Genomic DNA, 18,904 nt, shown 5'->3' with positions numbered 1-18,904 from the left:
CAATGTTAAAGGTTAACCAGATGAAGGGCTCTCAAGACAAAGCGCTTGGAAAGGTTGGCCAGATGAAGGGCTCTCAAGACAAAGCACTTGGAATAAGAAGTGCGGGCAAGATGTATTGTTCACAAAGTGAAGGTCTCGCAAGATGTACTTCTTGCACAATGAATTTTTGGAAGATGAAGGACTTGCAAGACAAATGGCCGTGTAAGGTGAAGGTCTCACATGACAAAAGAAAGTAAGGCCCATGAACATGAAGGGCTGGTTAGACAAGGGACATCCAAGAGGAAGAGGTCAAGGCCACATATGACAAAGGGCTTGCGAGATTTAGGGCTCTGAAGATGAAGGGCTTGGAAGACGAAGACTACCAAGATTAAGTGCCCACAATCCAAAGGGCTTGCAAGATGAAGGACTTGCAAAGTTTGTAAACTAAAGGGCTTAAAAGGTGAAGGGTGCAAAAGACAAAGGGATCACAAGACAAAGTGCTCACAATCTGAATAGCTTGGAAGAGAAAGGGCTTGGAAGAGAAGGGCTGGCAAGAGAAAGGCTCACAAGAGGAAGTGCTAACAAGATGAAGGGCTCACAAGATTACTTTATCGCGAGATGGTCTTTCAAGACAAAGGTCTCACAGGGGAAAATGCTCCGAAGAGGAACTGCCCACAAGATGAAGGGCTTAGAAAATAAAGGAAAGACAAGTGCATGCAAGACAGAGGGTAAGGAAGACTCGGGGTTTGGAAGGTGAAGGGCTTGTAAGGAGAACGGTGCAAAAGAGGAAAGACTTGCTACATGAAGGGTTTGCTTAGAAGAGGAAGGGTACGGCAAATGAAGGGCAAACAGGATTAAGGGTTCAGAAGAAAAAGTGCTCACAAGAAAAAGGAATCAAGAAATGCACTTAACATGAAAAGCTCCCAAGACAAATGATTTACAAGATGAGGGGTTCACAAGAGGGTTTGTAAGAAGAAGTGCTAATAAGACGAAGGGCTCCCAAGATGAAGGTTGGCTTGCAAGACGAAGGGCACATAGGGGGAAGGACTTCCAAGAGGAACTTTCCACAAGATGAAGGGCTCGCAAGATGATTAAGCTTGAGGGTCATGTAAGTTGAAGGGTTCACAATAGGAAAGGTTTGGAATATAAAGTCTGGCAAGGTGATGGTCTCCAAAGATAAAGTGCTCTCCAGATAAAGGCTTTTTAAGATGAAAAGCTTGCAAAATGATGATTCACCACACAAAGGGCATGCATTAAAAAGAGCCAGATGACATAGTGCTCACAAGCGAAACAGCTCAGAGGCAAGTGGACTAGTTGTTAGGGATTGTAGCTCTGATGATAGGGTCAGGGGTTTGAATCCAGCTTGTGGCAGTATGTGGTGATCCTGGGAAAGTCACTTTAGTCCTGTGTGTCCCTCTCCATCAAATGGGTACCTGTGAGGGCAGAAACGGTTATGTTTAGCCGTTTGCATTCAAATGGCAGCACTGGGCTAGTATGCTCCCCATGGGGCTGAGATGGTTTCAGGAATGTTCATTTGATGTGTGGGCCCAATGTGCAGGGATAATTATGGCACTTTGAAATGTTATGGAAAGCGCACCACAAATGTTGTAATTATTATAGTTATGAGAGAAAGGGCTTTCAAGAGAACAGCTTGCAAGATGAAGGGCTGGCAGGATGAATTGCTCACAAGATTAAGGGTTCGCAAGAGAAAGGGCTAACATTACAAAGGTCTTGCAAGATGAAGATATAGCAAGATGAAGGTCTCACAAGATGAGGTTCTCATAGGGAAAGAGCTCACAAGAGGAACTGCCTGCAACATGAGGGGCTAGGAAGATGAAGGGCTTGCAAGATGAAGGTTGAGCTAGATTAAGAGCTGGCAAGATGAAGTTCTTACAAGGGAAAGGGCTTGCAGGAGGAAGGGCTTTACAAGATAACGTTCTAGGAAGATGTAGGGCTTGGAAGACAAACTGGTAGGAAGATGAAGGACTCGCAAGAGAGGGGTTTACAAAATGATAGCAAGACAAAGGCATGCAAGACGGGGGGCTTCCAACACTCAGGGTTTGGAAAGTCAAGGGGTTGTGAAGAAAGGTGCGAAAGAGGAAGGGCTCGCAAGAAAAGGACTAACAAGATGAAGGGTATGTAAACTGAAGGGCTCTGCCAGATGAAGTGCTCACAAGATGAAGCTCTCCCAGGACAGATAGGTTGCAAGAGATAGTGCTATCAAGACAAAGGGCCCACAGGAGAAAAGGCACACAAGAGGAAGGGTTGGCAAGGTGAAGGGTTAGCAAGACAAAAGGGTAAGAAGATAAAAGGCTTGCAAAATGAAGGGTTCACAAGATGATTAAGCTTTGAAGATTGAGGACTTGGAGGATGAAAGGCTCGTAGGAGAAAGGACTTGCAAGAAGAACTGCCTGTAAGACGAAGGGCTTGGAAGATGAAGGGCTCACAAGACAAAGCAGTTTAAGATGAAGTGCTAGGAATATGGAGGACTTGCAAAATGAAGGTTTACTAATATAAAGGGCCGGCAGGACAAAGGGCTCCTAAGGGAAAGGGCTGGCAAGATGAAGGGCTTGCAAGAAAAAACTGCTAGGAAGACGAGCTCGCAAGATGATGGCATGACAAGGGCACACAAGACGGAGGGAATAGGAAGGTCTGGCAAGTTGAAGGGCTCCAAAGATGAAGGGTTCTTAAGAGAAAGGCTTTTGAAGATGAAGAGCTTCCAAAATGATGACTCACAACACAAAGGGCATGCATTACGAAGGGGCTAGACAAAGTGCTCACAATCTGAATATCTCTGAAGAGAAAGGGCATGCAGGAAAAGGGCTTGTTAGAGAAGGGCTTACAAGAGGAACTGCTTACAAGATGAAGGGCTTGTAAGATGATGGGCTAGGGAGATGAAGGGTCAGAAGATGAAGAACGAGGAAGATGAAGGGCTCACATGATGAACGGCTTGCAAGATGGACATGCAATACAAACATGTAAGAAGAAGGGCTTGCAATGCTGACGGCCTACTTTATGAAGGACCAGCAAGATGAAGTTCTCAAACAAAGCTAGGAATATGAAGCTTTCACAAAAAGACGTTCTTGCAATTTTAAGGGTTTGGAATGGCAAGGTGTTTCAAGATGAATTCCTAACAAGATGAAGGGCTCTCAAGACAGACTTTGGATCATTAAGGGCTTGAAGATTATGACTCACAACACAAAGGGCATGCCTTGCAAAGGTTGCCTGACAAAAAAAATTGGATGACGGAGGGCATGTGAGACGAAAGGCAAGCAAGAAGGGCACAAAATGAAGGGTTCACAAGAACAAGAGATTAGAGAACCATGATTCAGTTTGATTCTACCGAGTTAATTATTCATTTTAACCATTAGGTTAATTATTCATATTAACCATCAGATGCTGTTGTCACTGCTTGAAGTGGAGTATTAAAGCAATGCCAGTACACTGAAGTAGGGATTTTAATGCTCATTTATGATGACACAATCTCCCCTCTACGACCATGAGCACCATACTTGGCCCAGCACCAGACTGCAATACATCATGGCCCAATGCGACCATTGGACCACCGAGGTCCTCCGCCTCATCGACCTTTATGTAAGGACCACCCAGCCAGCTGACCACGCCCACACAACAGCACCTGCTTCAAGTACGGGCAAGGTGAAGCAGTCTGTGATAGTAGCTGCTGGCACAAGTGAAAAATTGGGTTACTCCAAACAGAGATGGCCCTACTACAAGGCCACCACACACCTCGTGGGCTCAGACATAGCCTTTCAGCTACTAGAATGCTGTGACGGTGCCCTCGGGAAGGACCTCACATGGACCTTCTGCGCCCTCGCTTCTAGCAATGAACTAACTAATGATCTTGAACAACATCAAGTCACTTACTGTCCACCAGGAAAATGTTGTGGCACGAGTCCTGTTGTAGCAGATGCGCAAAGACTGTGACAAGCCAGTGCAGGCTTTCTTTGACCACCGCCGAGGCCAGGCTGGGGTGGGCAGCTTTAAGGTTGAATGCAAATGCAAAACCCAAGTGGACTACAGTGACGTCATGATTTTTGAGATGCCCTCATCCGGGGGCTAGAAGATGAGGAGATATGACTGGACATCCTAAGTGAGTCAGACTAAGAAATGTCATCTGAAGAGGTACTCAAGTACGTGGAGGCCAAAGAGAGTGAGAAACGGTCAGCTGGCCACCTTCTAGGAAGCGGTACCTCTGTGACTGTAGCCGACACAAGCTCATACAAATGCCAAGAGAAGGGCTAATCACATGGCAAACCAAGTGATGCGAGACACTCCATGCCCACCCTGTGCAGCCACTGTGGCAAGACTGGCCATGGATGGAGCAGGCAGGAACCTTAAAGATAAAATCCAACTTACAACCACACATGCACCACATGTGGCACCCTGCATCACCATGAGAATGTGTGCCGTCGGTCGAGGCATCAACAGCAACCCTCACCAGCCCCTACGCCCACACCACACAATGATACAACTGCAGTCTTTGAGACCCTGTGCTTCCTCAACATTTTGCTGGCCTGTGCTCACATAGTGATGCTCAAACGCCACATGTACAATGAATTTTGTGATGCTTTGGAGAAGCAAGTATCTGACCCCCAACCCTTCATCAAAGCCATTCCATCAGATGTATAGGCCCTTGGATTCTTTATGCTATTCCCCTCCACCGAGGAGAACTGTGGGATGCTTGAGAAATGGCTACTCAGGCACTACTTATCAAGCACATTCAATGTGTGTGAGCATCAGCCATTACCCACGATGTCTGCCCCCCCAGTACGACTCATGTTGGACTCTGATGCTCAACCAGTCACCAACCACATGCCCATCCCTGTCTCCATCCGTTGTCAAGACAATGTGAAGGCTGGCCTCAACCAGGACATACGCCTTGGTGTCATTGAGCCAGTCCCCATTGGCACGCCTGTTGCATGGTGCCACAGGATGGTCGTCTGTGCAAAGAAATCAGGCAAGCCCAGGCGGACAGCGGACCTCCAACAGTTGAATAGCCATGCTGTTCGTGAGACCCATCATACCCAATCCCCTTTCCACCTGGCACGTGCTGTTCCCCCACACACGCAAAACTGTCTTTGATGCTTGGAATGGGTACCACAGCATTGCCCTTGATGGGCAGGATAGGCATCTCACAACGTTCATCACTCCATGGGGTCAGTACCTTGTTGCTCCATAATGGTACATTGCATCAGCAGATGGCTATTGACACTGCTTTGACGAGAAAGTCGCTGACATCCCATGGAAGACCAAATGTGTGGACAACACCTTGATGAGGTCTGACACGATTGAGGAGGTGTTCTTCCAGTCAGTTGAGTGGCTTGATGTGTGTGGCCTTTGTGGCATCACACTGAACCCCAAAATTAACATTTGCACAGCACACTGTTGAGTTCGCAGACTTCAAGATTACTCCCACTGTGCTGCGGCCATGTCCCAGCTGTCTCAAGGCCATACAAAACTTCCCCACCTCTCGTAACATTACTGACATCTGCTGCTGGTTTGGTTTCATCAACCAGGTATCCTGTGCTTTTGCCTCATTCAAACATGCAACCCTTTCGGATGCTCGTCAAACTTGGCACCTACTTCCTATGGACAGACAAACTGATCACCCTCTTCAAGGAGTGGAAGTCCATAACCATCATTGAGACCCACATGGTGGTGGAAGAGAAGGCCAACATGCCTCACCACTGACTGGAGCAAAGATGGTATTTGCTTCTGGTTGCACCAAAAATGCTGCGCCTGCCCCTCCTCCAGGCCTTTCGGCTGCAGGAATGGCTGGAGGATATTCCTTGTTGGCAGCCATTTCGCTTCAGGGGCTGAATCATGCTATACCCCAATAGAAGGGGAGGTGCTCGCTGTCAGTTCTGGCGCGATTGCTTCTGCGTCGTCCATATACCGGCTGCACGCCATGCAGCAGCCAATGCACTGTCCCATCATCCTATGGGCAAACCCACACCAGTGACCATTCTAGATGATGTTGCATTTGTCCTCGACCCCACTGATCTCCTCGTTCCCAAAGTGAAGAAGGCACCGAAGTCTGCACTCAAACAGCCTCGCCATCAACCAAGGTGTTAAAGGCAGTGTTGTGGGACTGTCTGGTCGCGGCAAGTGACCCCTCCATGGCCAAATTACGGGAGATCGTTGAGGATGGTTTCCCCAGTCTCCGTAGTAACCCCCCCAGTACCACCAATTCCGTGATCACCTTACCAGCTTTGATCGGGTAGCCCCGTACAACGACTGCATTTTCACCCCCCTCCCTCCATGACCGAGGACTCCAGGTCCTGCACTCTGCCCACCAGGAAGTCTCTCAGATGTGCTCTCGAGCAGAATCTTCCCTTTTCTGGCCAGGCAATAACTGCAACGTGTGCCCACTGTTCACCCTGCATCAGCATGGCCCCTTCCCAACCAAGCACACCTCTCCCTCCACCCACCAATCCAACATACCCATTCCAATACCTCACTGCTGACTATTTCCACCTCCGTGGCCATTATTACTTATGACAGATACAGCAACTAGCCAATTGTGGAGAAAGTGGCCAATGGTTCTGCTGGGCTCTTTGCCACCCTGCGTCGCATCTTTGTTACTTACGGCATCAGCCGTAAGCTCACTTTAAATGGCGGCTCTGAGTTCACATCGATCAAGACGACCACATTTCTCCGAGTTCTGGGCGTCAAGCACCACATATCATCGGTTGCAAATGCCGTGTGAAAACTGTGAAATGTTTCCTCACAGACAACACTGATTCGGAGGGCATACTCCCAAGGCTATGTGGTTTCAGTGGAGTAACACCCCCTCCAGTATTCACTCAACACAAGTCTCTGTTATCAGTCGGATGGCCCTGTCCTGTAGTCAACGAGCCCTGCTTCAATACGGCAATGCTCCTGTTGCCACACACACCTCTCTCCTGCCATGTGCATCTTCGGACAGTCTATACGGGCAAGTATCAGCCACAAACAACATGGCGTGAAACCTTTCTATCATGGGAAGAGGCATTGTGGAACTGTAACACACTGCTTGCTGCCGAATGACTCTCCGAACATACTTGTACTCTCCTCCAGCCTACCATTGGGGATTGTGTTTGCATCCAGAACCAGAGTGATCCCCATCCCACCAAGTGGGACAAGACCAGGATCGTCATTGCAGTATGCCAATTTGACCAATATGTGGTGAGAGTTCACGGCTCCGGACGCGTCACACTGCGCAACAGAAAATTCCTATGCAAACACCTGCCCGTCGTTCCCCATGCATCTCTCACGATGGCACCTGGCCCACTTGCAATTTTGTTCCACAAACCTGACATAAACCCCTCTGGCTGCCACCATGGCAGACTCCCCACCGCCAGTCCAGGTGTACAAGCCCACCACTCCTCGCAGCCCTACATCACCACCCACTATGCCCCAACCGCCCCTCTTGGAGCCAGCCCGGACTGCCCCTCTTGGAGCCACCCCCAACTTAAGATAGCCTGCCAGTCCCGACGACATCACCGGCTGCATGGACCCCACCCTCCTCAACTTCCCCCTATGCACAGTCGGCCAAGGCCCGGGGACTGCTGGCCAGAACCCTCAAGCTTTGCAAGCCCTCATGCCATACAACGCCCCAGGTCTAAAGGAACAGCCCACCGCTGCCCCAGTAGATGCCCTGGCTTCCGCTCCTCAGTTACCAGCACCCACCAGGCATTGCTCTCCTTCACATGTTAAGCCACCAGCATGACTTTATTACAGGGGCCCCGCCATGAACTTTTGTTGTTCAACTTGTTACCATGTTTTCTGCTGATCTGTTTCACTTTCTTTTGCTATTACATGTACTGGCTCTCCAGTCACTCAAGGCTTAGCAAAATTAAATGGACTCAATTGTATTGTGTGCTTCCCTCCAAAGACTTGGGGGGCATACAGAACTGTGATTTATTTTGATTCTACCGAGATAATTATTTTTGTTAACCATTATTTTAATTTTTTTATATCAACCATCAGATGTTGTCGTCATTGCTTGAAGTGGAGTATTATAGAAACGCCCAGTACACTGAAGCAAAGAGTTTCATGCTCGTGTACAGATCAGAAGACAACTTGCTCACAAGACAAAGGCATACAACAGAAAGGGCCAGCAAGTAACATGAAGCACTTGCAAGATAAAGGGCTCGGAAGACGAACGGCTCACAAAATGAAGGGCTTGAAAACGGAAGGGCTTACAAGATGAAGGGCTCGCAAACCAAATGGTTCGGAGTAGGAAGGTCTGGCAAGGTAAAGGGCTTTCAAGACAATGGCTTTGGAAGAAGTAGGGCTCACAAGATGATGTCTCACAACACAAAGGGCATGCACTACAAAGGGCACGCAAGATAAAGAGTTCGCATGACCAAGGGCTCACATAAAGGCCATGCAAGCCAAAGGGATTGAAATATTAAGGTCTGGCAAGATAAAGGGCTCTCAAGTCAAAGACTTTTGGAGATGAAGGGCTCTCAAATTGATGACTCGCACGCGCGAGAAAGGGCATGTAAATACAAAGGGCACGCAAGACAAAGGTCTTGCAAGACATAGGGCTTGGAAGATAAAAAGCTTGGAAGAGACAAGGCTTGCAAGAGAAGGGCTTGTTAGACTTAGATGAAGGGTTTGGAAGAGGAGGTTGTCACAAGAAGAAGTGCTAACAGGATCAAGGGCTCGCAAGATGAAGGTCTAAGAAGATGCAGGTTTTGCAAGAAGGGTTCGCAAAAGGAACTACCTACAAGATGAAAGGCTAGGAAGATGGAGGGCTTGGAAGACAAAGGTCGAAGAAGATGAAGGACTTGCTGGATGAAGGGCTAAGAAGATGAAGGTCTCAGAAGGTGAAGGGTTTAAGGACTTGCTTGGAAGATAAAGGACTTCAAGAGAAGGGTTCTCAAGAGGAACTGTTTGCAAGAAGATGTGCAAGGAAGATGGAGCCCCTCAAGATGAAGGGCTCACCCGCAAAAGGGATCGCAAGAGGATCTGCTTGGGCTAGTAAGACAGCAGGTATGGAACGTGAAATTTTTCAACTTTTGAAAAGGGCCAGCAAGACAAATTCCAACATGAATAAGGCGGGCGTGTAAAATGAAGATAGTTCTTGAAGATGAAGGGCTCGCAAGAGAGTTTTTTCAAAAGAAGGCTCACAAGATGAAGGTCTTGCAACAGAAAGGGTTTGGAATAGAGGATCTTGCAAGATACAGGGCTGACAAGATAAAAGGCATGTTAAATGATGGTCTCAAAATATGGTGGGCTTGCAAGATGAAGTACTCACAATATAAATGTCTCAGAAGAAAAAGGGCTAACCTGATAAAAGGCGTGAAAGGTGAAGGACTGGCAAAGTGAAGGCCATGCAAGGTGAAAGGCTCACAACAAAGGCCTTGGAAGATGAAGAGTATGCAAGACAAAGGGTCTTCAAGATAAAGGTTTGCAAAAGGAAGTTCTATATCTAGATGAAAGGCTTGCAAGACAAAGCGCTAGGAAAAAGAAGGGTTGGCAAGATGTATTGATCACGAAGTAAAGGTCTCGCAACATGATGCTCTTACACAATGAATTTTTTTGGAAGATGAAGGACTTGCAAGACTGAGGTTCACTTAAGGTGAGGGTCTCTCATGAAAAAGGAAGATAAAGCCCATTGAACCTGAAGGGCTGGTAAGACAAAAGCCTGTAAGAAGAAGAGTTCACACGACAAAGGGCTAGCAAGATAAAGGGCTTGCTAGATAAAGGGCTGTCAAGATGAAGGGTTGTCGAGGCCATGTAGGACAAAGGGCTTGCAAGATGAAGGGCTCTGAAGATGAAGGGCTTGGAATATAAAAACTAGCAAGATGAAGTGCCCACAATCTGAAATGCTCGCATGATGAAGGATTTGCAAGATGCAAATTTTGTCAAGTAAAGGGCTTAAAGGATGAAGGGTGTAAAAGATGCAGGGTTCGCAAGACGAAGGGCTTACAAGAAGAAGGGCATGTAAAATGAAGTGATTGCAAGACAAAGGAATTGCAAGATGAAGGGCATGTATTAAAAGGAATGGCTCTCCATTCAAAAGACTAAGGGGACTGATGGGCTCTTAAGACGCATGAAGATGAAGTGCAAGCAGTAAGCTAGAACTGAAACAGAGGGTGGCGGGCTCACAAGAAAGAGGACTTCCAAGGTGAGGGTCATGTAAGGTGAAGGGCTCATTGGACAAAGGTCTCAAAAGAGGAGGAGCATGCAGCATAAAGGGAAGGAAGACCATTGGCTCAGAGGACGGAGGGCTTGCAAGATTGAGGGCTAGCAAGATGTCGTGTTTGGAGGGGGAATGGCTTGTAACTTGAAGGGCTTGCAAGACAAAGGCCTATCAAGATGAAGGGCTCGCATGATGAAATGCTTGGAAGATGAAGGACTTGCAAGACGACGGCCATGTAAGGTGAAGGGCTCACACAACAAAGGCCCTCTTAAGATGAAGGGCATGGAACACGAAGGGATTTTAAAACAAAGGGCCTGCACACAGCCGTTTCAATTGCATCATGCATGTATTATTAAAGTATACAGTGTGCGTGTGTTTGGAATGTTTGGAATTTCTAACTTGTGTCTTCGATGACATCATAGCACAACCTGGTGCTTTTCGCAAGTGGGATCCCTTGTCTTTGTCACGACAGTGAAGCTAAAATTTGAACATAATATTCATCAGATAAATAGTTTCCTATCGTGCAATGAATATGAATTTGTGCAAGTATTTTGAGAAATGCTCATCAAAAGTGCCTTTTTTATAATGTATTTTTTGTGAATTTTGTGTTGTGAAGTTCATGTCTTATCCTCGTGCATCTGCGCGAAAACGAATAGATATTTTCTGCTTCAACAGCCAAGTGCTGGTAGTTTGAATAACACTGATAAATGAAAACGGCAGCGTAATACCTTTTACAATTAATGATTTTCGTCATTTTTCCAGGACAGGCAATGGACAAATATACAAACAAGAACAAAACTGAAAAAATTTACGCAGCAGTCGTTCAAATTACGAAGTTGTCGTTGGTGCGTTGGTTTTAGCATAGTGTTTCGAGGAACATGTGAGAACCAGAATATCAAGGTGTGCAGTACAAAATTGTATGTTTATTTACAAGTCAAACTCGACACTTCGAAGCTGGATATACATGCACATACTTTATTATCCTTTTATTAGAGAAACAAGTTTTAAGTTTCATCAGATTTCCCCAGGGAAAGTTTGTAGAATTTGCACAAACCGAATTCATCAAGGAGTAAAAAAACATGTAGTCCATTGTTATGTAGCGATTTCAGGAAGGAAATCATACGTTATTAGCGTGAACACATGGAATGATACACTTTTTCAGCACCCTGCAGCTATGTAAACATTTGGGCATGACCGTATGTACAGTGTCAGTTGATTTGGACCTCATAGTCACAAGGGAGAGGATAGTATTTTCATCCATTGTGTATGCCAGTGCATCTTAAGTAGACCTACTGTACTGTGCAGATGCCCTGCGAACATAACTTCTGTGCCTTGTGTCTTTCTTCTGTTTCAAGCACTCAAACTGATCACTTAAAATGTCCAGTGTGCGGTTCAAAAGTAAGTTACACTGAGAACACTAAGAGTCCACGAGTGGTAACTGTTCATCTTCACAATTTCATAGTTTGTCATACGTGCAACAAGGGACTCAAGCAACAGGTTCACTGCTCATGCTCCCCAGTTATACCCCAACCCTAAAGTCACAATACTCTGCCTCTGCATGAGACTGCAGTTTCACTTGCAGACAAGATAAAAAGTGTAACCTGAGTCCTCAGATACCTTGCAAAATGTCATCAACCTGGAACACTTATACCAAGGGAGGTAGAAGAGGTCACTGACAGATGAACTAGGCTGAAATTAAAACGTGATGGTTGAAATACCTTCCCTCAAAACAAAAGGTTGGGTAAGCAGAGACTTCTAAATCTCTATTTGTGGTGTCAAATTTGAAACTGTTTTAAAATCAGGTTGAGATGGTGTTCTTAAAAATTATATGCAAACAAAAGTTTCATGTCAAAACCCAGTAAGATTGTAGAATGATGTTTAAACCAGGCCTGAATAGGTTGGCACTACAACACCTACATGTAATCAATTTCTGTACATATATTGTACTGTACTGTGCATCAACAGTAAAGTCGAGCAAATACAGAGTTTGATGAAGCTGATACACATTACTACAATGGAGCAAAAACATCAATTTTTACTTATTCAAGGTATTCCAAAATATTTATTCCAATATTTTTTTGCAAAAATTTACAATATTCACAAAATATATCAAATTTGCCGCCAGCATACATCCAGTGATAAACAAAGTCTTCGAAGTTCGATGGGCCACCCTGTAGTGTTGACTGCACCAACCTGTAGTGAAATCCAATGTGAACAGAGGACTATTCTTGTAGAGAAATCCACGGCAACGATGAGAGACTGTCGTCTAGCACGGGATCAACTCAGAAAACTGGAGGTGCCTGAAATGCCATATATACAGAGAGAGAGAGAAATATATAAAACAATTTTAAATCTTTGATCTTATAGACAACACTCCACAAAAGCAATTAAAGAACACGGCATTTCCTGAAACAGGAATTCAAATTTGTGCAAATATTCCTGGCATTCGCACTTAATTATGAACTACCTTCTAATAGTACCCTCTTTACTTGTTTCTAACTTATAGATTTCTAAATAACAGCAAGATGATCCCCTCGGGTGCGCTATCCGGAAACAACAGAAGCAGTTGCTATAAAGCTGTCTGGCAGGCCAGGAGCTGCTTTTTAACAGTAACAAGGCTGATGGCATAAATGGCTACGGTATAAGGGAAGTTCCATTTGTCTTTGTTAAAGATGTGCTTGCCATGATATTGGACTGCATGTACCGACTTGAATGGTAATTCATTATTTGATTAAAATCAGACATAGGCTTATGTAATTCTATTCATTTCAAGATGAAAGTTTCTTCAAATGTTATTCCTCTACCTCTGCAGTTATGATGCACTCACGCTACACAATGGTATAGCCCCCAAGAGCATAGTGTGGATCAAGATGGGAGGGGATTAAGGAGGGAACTCCTCCAAGATGGACTTTTAAATCGTCAACATGGAACGCCCCACCGCCCTACAAAATACCAATGTGTTTTCATGCATTGAGGCAATGGATTCAGTGGCCAATATTGAACGAGCAGGTCCCCCTCCCCCTCCTTTTGAACAGATTTCAAGACCTACCTCTACAAAATGGACTTAAGTTGTTTCTGGAATCGTTTTATTGAATCACAGGCTTCCAGTCAGATTGAAATTAAGAAGAAACATAAAGAAATGTAATAATATTAACTATTTATTTCACGCAATTCTTAACATGCTACATGTAGTTAGTTATAACATTCAGGTGGTATTATTTTGGGTCCTTAGAAATGAGTGGGAAGTGTGCTAATGAATATGTGTCACTTTTAATGTGTTCAGACTTCCAATTACATCCCCATCCTCATCTGAAATAGCACACATGCTCTTGTGGATTGTGCATCTATATGAGTCTTCTGCTTTGGAGGTCACGAATTGCTGAATAAGATGTATGGACTAATATGGCTGCAGTGGTAAGCAGAAAGTTTTGAAATTATACTACTGATTACTTACATGGGTAATGAAATCTGAAGTCTCTCGGGGTAAGGTTGTTTGTAAGACTTCCTTGAACTGTCCTTTCATCATATACCAGAAAAGCAAGAATTATGCTAAATAGTGTGACTATCTTTCTCGTGCCATTTGCATCCTGTTACTGTTGCATCTACTGCCTGGCCAGCAAAATCGTCCTGTAACAGCGGGTCAGTGAATGAGAACAGAGCCAGCCACGTACTCTGTCAAACATCAGAAAGCACTATCACCAATTTCTGCAGAATGAATCAAGGCAACCATATGCCAAAGGAGTCTCTTTAAATTTGTTGAACAGACCGTTAGTACCAGTTGAAGTTGATCATGTGCATATATGAAACTACATTGTATTAAAAATACCTAAACGTATCTGTGCCCTGTGATGTTTAGAACAAATTTGAATGAGCCATCGAGCAAAACCGCCAACATTGACTTGTTTGGCTAAGTGAGATTAATATGCAGTTGTAACTTTTACGAGGAGGCCAACGTTTGTGTAAAGTGTTACAGTTAAATACAATGCACAACACTGACAGAGTAAACACTACCCAACCTGAAGCTTTCACGCCATGTTCATTGCACGGCATCATTTTGCAAACAGCATCTTGCTAAATGTACTTGAGTGTTAGCATTTAATAATAGTTCAACGTATTTAAGTTTTGGGATTGTTGTACCCACCATTCCCATTTCTCTTGGTGTGTACAAGAAGCTGTCCGACCGTTTTAGAGAGACATCCACAATCTTGACGCAGAAATTTTCCATCTGTGTGTCATAACCCAGAACAACATGCATCCAACCAACCTTATTAATCATATTGCTCGTGCAATAGAGAGGCTCAGCAGTATCCAAGAGCAACCCTTCGACAAGAATGCTGCACTTGAATGTGCTGAAGAAGAACTTCTGCTATACGTGGAATGACAATCAGAATTTGGTTGGAATATCTGTTTCTCCTTTTACAGCAAATTGCTCTTGAAATTGGCGAAACGTCTGCTTTTATAAAAGAGGAAAACACAATCATACTGTGGTGGCAAATAGAAACGTCACAAGTAGAGAATACATTTACATGTGCACTAATCATTTACATGAACTCTCTTTAAAGCTTTCAATCCCCACGCTTGTATGATCATTCAGTTAGGAACTTCTTTTTAATTTGGCTTTAGACAAAACAAGTTAGTGTGTTAATACGTTTTTCTTACCATTGTGTTTTGTAGGAAAAAGAAGCTGAAAAACCACAGCTGCATATGCAACTGGGCCTGTGGTTAGCTCCCTTGATAAGATACTCAATGAGTTCAGTGTTCAGAGACAGGTGTACCTTGGCAAAGCCTTTGTAGGCAATTATGTCCGTAAGTACTGTCATGTATAACAGACCGATACAATAATTCATAACCAAACAAAAGTAGATCAAATTCCTGGGGCAAATAAGATTTAACGTGTACCACTTGTATTTTCAAATAGCTTGAAGTGATAGAGGCCCCACCAGAGCTCCATTAGATGCAACTGAAAGACACCTGACAGACAACATGTCCTTAGGCACACAAGAAAGGCTACAGCGGAATGCTACAACTGTTGAGTATTTTTGTGAAATTCTCATGAAATTTGAAGATGTCAACATTTGCATCAACCACACCCACCCAGTCAGTGGCAATGACATCCATTGTACAGGTAACTACACCAGCATACATCAATGAGTGACATCTTTAAGCGCTCAGTGGTACCATTCCTTCATTTTGTAGAAGTGGCTAAGAAGGAGCAGTTAACCAGCTATCGACGAATTTTCCTTGGTGAAAACGTCACTCTAAATCTCCACCGACTGCACGATTACAGTGTTGACCAACTGCGTCAGTTCAGAGCAGGTTTTGGCCTTCTCAATGAACAAGGTGGCATGGTCATCCACTCTGAGGTTTATAAAATAGGCCAAGTAGTCCACGGCATGAAAAATGATGTTGAGCGGTTGATGACAGCCATGAGGCTTCATCATGTCAGCACAACCTCTGAAGTTACGTTGTCTATGGTAAAATTTCTCGTGTACGAAACTACAGGGATGAAATTGTCAGTTTTGAAAAATATCTGAAACTGTGTATTAAGAGTCTGTCAGATGCATTTCTTTATACATGAATACCAATAATGCTTCTATTGGATTCAAAAATCTGAATTCAGAGAAATGTCTGAAATATCTCATGCCTGAAACTACATGGTGGGTTACATGATGATACATACCGGGTATGTAAAATGGCTTCTCTGTTGCAGAAAAATTGGATCAAAAAGTCAATTTTATATATGCTTACACGTATTTCGAATGTTACACATAACAGATATGTGCCTTCACAGTCTGCATACGTGTTGTACACGCTGATGGGTGTCCAGCAAATGAGAAAATTAAAGGTTTCACTGTGGACACTGCATACATGTTTGTGTGAGTGAACTATAACGGGGATGTGAAGGTACAAGTACATTATTTTGCTTTCACATCTCGTGTGTTTAGGGCCGACTGGAAATGTGGCTGCAGGGCTACATGAATTTAACCACATCATTTACATGGTTACATCACCGCACCTGTACAATGTACGTCGTGTATTATACATGTACATTTATGGTAGTCTACGTGTATAACGTACAATAATATGGTTGGTATAGGCCTAATTTGTTCCGTGGGTTTTGCACGCAACATCCACATAACACTGCCTTTGGGACAGATTGCGTAGGTATTCTTGAGAAATTAACAAAAAATAATTTCAAAAGCAGATTAGCTTAGATCATTTAACATTAAAGTAGGCCTCTGTGTTTCCAAAAAGATGGGTAATTTCATTTTTTTCAGATCACACAGCTTTAGGCCTAAATTTGTCATGTCAGTCTGTGTGGCTACATTCCAGGTATAATAATGCGTTAAAAACCGCAGCGTTTGTATGTACATGTAATGTAAACCAAAAATAGCAAGTACATGTGTGCGCCAATAGCATCATCATATTTTTATAAAATGCACGTGATGTACATGTACGAGTACATACATTTGCATGTACTGTATGTAAACCCACGTGTACATGCTCAATGTAGCCCGATGCTGAAACTAAAATTATGAAGACTGTCCCACGAATGCTCTTAAAACTGCCTGTAAAGGATACTTACAACAAATCTGAGGGACTGCTTGTTGGAAAACCACTGAATTTAAAAAAATACATGGAACGGATAAAGACCCACACCGCACCAGAGAAAAATCTGGCAAAGGCTGGTACCCGTCTTCCGTTTCTAAAGATCACTTCCAACACTTGTATACCAACCAAATAATTTTTGAAATATTCATTAGTATTTGTGGAAATATGTTCATATTTGTATGATGTTGTTTATAAGACTGCCCAACAGAAATGGAGCGCTTTTAAGGCTTCATTCAACCCTACAAAAACGGTCAAATTAATACGCTTAATCATTGGACCGTACGCCGGAGAGCACAAATTAAAGGGTAAGCAGAAGAAATCTTGCTTATCGTATAATTTATTTTTATTTGATCTGAAAGAAAAAAGAACATGACATAGAAATTACAGTTAACTTGCATGTTTGAGGAAGTAAAATTAATAGTCTAACAGAAATTACAAGCGGAGAACTATGTAACTGTTAAGTCGACCACTGTGCTTGAAAACTGTCCTTACACGTATATCCTGATACGTGACAACTGCTGATCTTTACTTTCTGTAAACTGCATAGACACAGGTGGATGACAAAAGCACGTGTTAAGTAACTGTCCAACTATAGAGGGCGTGCTGTTATTCATCTGGCCTGTCCAGGTCCCTGGAATAATCATGAATATGTATGATCTAAACTCAAACAAGACACTCTTTTTTAGCCCTTTGCGACAGCCGTGTGCAGAAGAGTTTGCAGTTTTCAAGAGGAATGCCTAGCAAGATGATCGGCTCTCATGACAAAAGGGCTTGTAAGATGAACTGCTCGCAAGACGAACGCTGGAAAGTTGAAGTGCTCATAAGACGAAGGGCTCCCAAGATGAAGGGCTTGCTAGACAAAGGGTTTGTAATAGTAAGGTCTTGCAAGATAAACGGCTCTCAAGACAAAGGTTTTAGAAGATGAAAGGTTCACATCTTGCTAATGACTCGCAACACAAATTGCATGCATTACGACGGGTACACATGAAGGACTTCACCAGAGGAGAGGCCAGAAAGAATTTCGCGTGAAACGAAGGGCTCGTAAGATGAATGGCTCATAAGACAAAATGCATGCAGTACAAGGGCATGGAGGACGAAGGGCTTGCAAGGCGCTTGGTTTTGAAGGTGAATGACTTGTAAGGTGAGAAGGTATGAGAGAAACTCAAAGGCTCGCAATACGAACAAAACAAAACAAGGGCACATGAAATGAAAGGCTTGCAAGAGGAAGGGCTCGCAAGATAAAGAGCTAACAAAATGAAGGTCTTTGGAAGTACGGGCACGTATGATAAAATGTTTTGAAGATGAAGGACTTTCAAGATGAGGGTCATTAAAATTATAGGTTTGCAGGAAAAAGGTTGCAAGGATGAAGGGTATGCAACATGAAGGACTCACTAGAAGATGAAGGCCTCTTAAGGTGAAGGGCTCACACGACAAAGGCCCTGGAAAATGAAAGGCGTGCAGCATGAAGGACCTGCAAGATTAAGAGCCGAGAAGACGAAATACTTGCATGGTAAAGGGCTTACAAGACAAAGGACTTGTAGAGTGAAGGGCTCACCGGATAAATTTTTCAAAATAAGAAGGGCATGTAGCATAAGGAGAAAGTAGACAAGGGGCTCAGGAGACGAAGGGCTCGCAATTTGAAGGGCTAGGAAGTAAAAGACTTGCTAAACTAAGGGCTCACAAGATAAAGTCCTTGCAAGGTTTTGACAAAGAAGGTCTTGCAAGATGAAAGACTCGCAAGACGAAGTTCGCAAGATGAAGGGCTAGCGAGATGCAGTGTTTGGAAGATGAAGACCTTGTAACATGATTTTACTTGCCTTTCATCTTGTCTTCATAACGGATTGCAAGACAAAGGGCTCGCAAGTTTAAGGGCTCGCAAGAGAAAGGGATCGCAGAGAAGGGCTCGCTAAATGAAGGGCTTGAAAGACCAAGGCTAGCAAGATGAAGTGCTTGGAAGAGGAAGAGCTCACGAAGTGAGGCTTGGAAGACAGTTTTTAAATAAGAAGGTCTCTTAAGATGAAGGGCTAGCAAGACTCTCGACTTAGTCAGCGAGATGGACACTAAACTTTCTTGCACCCCACCCTCTTGGACGAGAGCTTGACGATTTTGGATCGAGCGTTGTCTCGGATCAAAATGCAGACACTCCCCAGAGTTGTG

At 44.0% G+C, this 18,904-nt stretch overlaps 1 pseudogene across 1 annotated transcript; it reads left to right on the top strand.

The window, feature by feature from the left end:
* The first annotated feature begins 4,443 nt into the window (after positions 1 to 4,443).
* On the top strand, positions 4,444 to 16,610 carry LOC147800568 (uncharacterized; annotated as a pseudogene). Its single transcript, XR_015424843.1, has 6 exons — positions 4,444 to 11,311; positions 11,366 to 11,666; positions 11,742 to 12,431; positions 12,642 to 13,549; positions 14,810 to 14,941; positions 15,054 to 16,610. The product of XR_015424843.1 is annotated as an uncharacterized LOC147800568 (transcript).
* Positions 16,611 to 18,904: the final 2,294 nt, after the last annotated feature.

Source organism: Acanthaster planci, linkage group LG01 (assembly GCF_054643075.1).
Source record: "Acanthaster planci isolate LZ-2023a linkage group LG01, COTS_SCS, whole genome shotgun sequence".
Taxonomy (NCBI): Eukaryota; Metazoa; Echinodermata; class Asteroidea; order Valvatida; family Acanthasteridae; genus Acanthaster; species Acanthaster planci.
The sequence above is the reverse complement of the archived record's forward strand: the minus strand, read 5'-3'. Positions and strand labels throughout refer to the sequence as shown.